This window comes from Arachis duranensis, chromosome 5, assembly GCF_000817695.3.
Source record: "Arachis duranensis cultivar V14167 chromosome 5, aradu.V14167.gnm2.J7QH, whole genome shotgun sequence".
NCBI classification, from domain to species: Eukaryota; Viridiplantae; Streptophyta; class Magnoliopsida; order Fabales; family Fabaceae; genus Arachis; species Arachis duranensis.
The window spans coordinates 8,761,808-8,762,978 of NC_029776.3; positions in this window are offsets into that span (position 1 = coordinate 8,761,808).

Genomic DNA, 1,171 nt, shown 5'->3' on the forward strand with positions numbered 1-1,171 from the left:
TAATATAAAAATCAACAAAATGGAGGCTTAGTTAATTAAAGGGGGGACTCTCATATAATACTCCACACTTGAAAGGGAAGCGGTCCTTGTTTCTTCCTCTTCTTCCCTCTTCACTCTCTCCCTTTAATTTACTCTTTTTCTTTTTTTTTTCCACCAATAATGTCCTTTTATATATACTTTTTTATCTTTACATTCTTAATTTCAGACGAATTTTTCAATTAATATATTTATGGCTATAAATTGGACGCAAAAGAAATACCATGATGACTTTTTATTCGGTGGAAATGACGACGATAACCTTATTCTGTCTTACATAATACTAAGAAATATTACTCAACATAATAATGGTTGGAATTACAGGTCAAAGAAGGTACCTATACTGGCGTTTTCTGCTAAAATGATGATTTCTATGAGATTAATAAAATGCCAATTCTTCTCTTCTTTCTTTTCGCTTTTAGAAAATTAAATTAAAATTCATTAATTAATAGTATGTAATACTCATTTCTTGTAAACAAAAAGCTTATGATTACCAATAATGTTGTACATAGAAAAACAAAACAAAATTAGTCTATGCGCTAATTATGAAAATGAAAATAATTTGAATTTCTCTCCTATATTCGTGATTCATGATAACCTTTAAATAATTCGTGATTAATGTATGGTGTTATAATTATTATTAGGAAATGACCACACTGCCATCATCAGCAAGTATTGGCTTATATTGTAATTTGAACACGTCCTTTGGCAACCAACGCAAACTACGGAATAAAATATAAAGATAAGGTGAGTACAAAGTCATCTCAATAATCCAAACTACCACCACCCTTTTTTATATCCGGAAATGACTAAAATACCCCCTGATAATCATTGTGGTTGGCTCTTAGCCCCCTTAGTTGGTAAGGCCAATTTGGTAAAAAATTTCTTCCATGAGTGAAGTTAAGATTTGAGAAATAAGGAATACTAAACGGTGTGGATGGATGGCACGTGCGAGTGGATGGGCAAAATAGACAAGTTAGGTTTGTGTGGGCGAAATAGGGTCTGAAAAGAACCCATAACCGCTTTAAGGTTTGGCACTGTCACCCTTACCCATCTTCATTTTTTTCCCTTTTAGTATACCCTTGCATTTTTACAGGTGTTTCTTATGTTTCTCCTTCTTTTACTTACATTTACT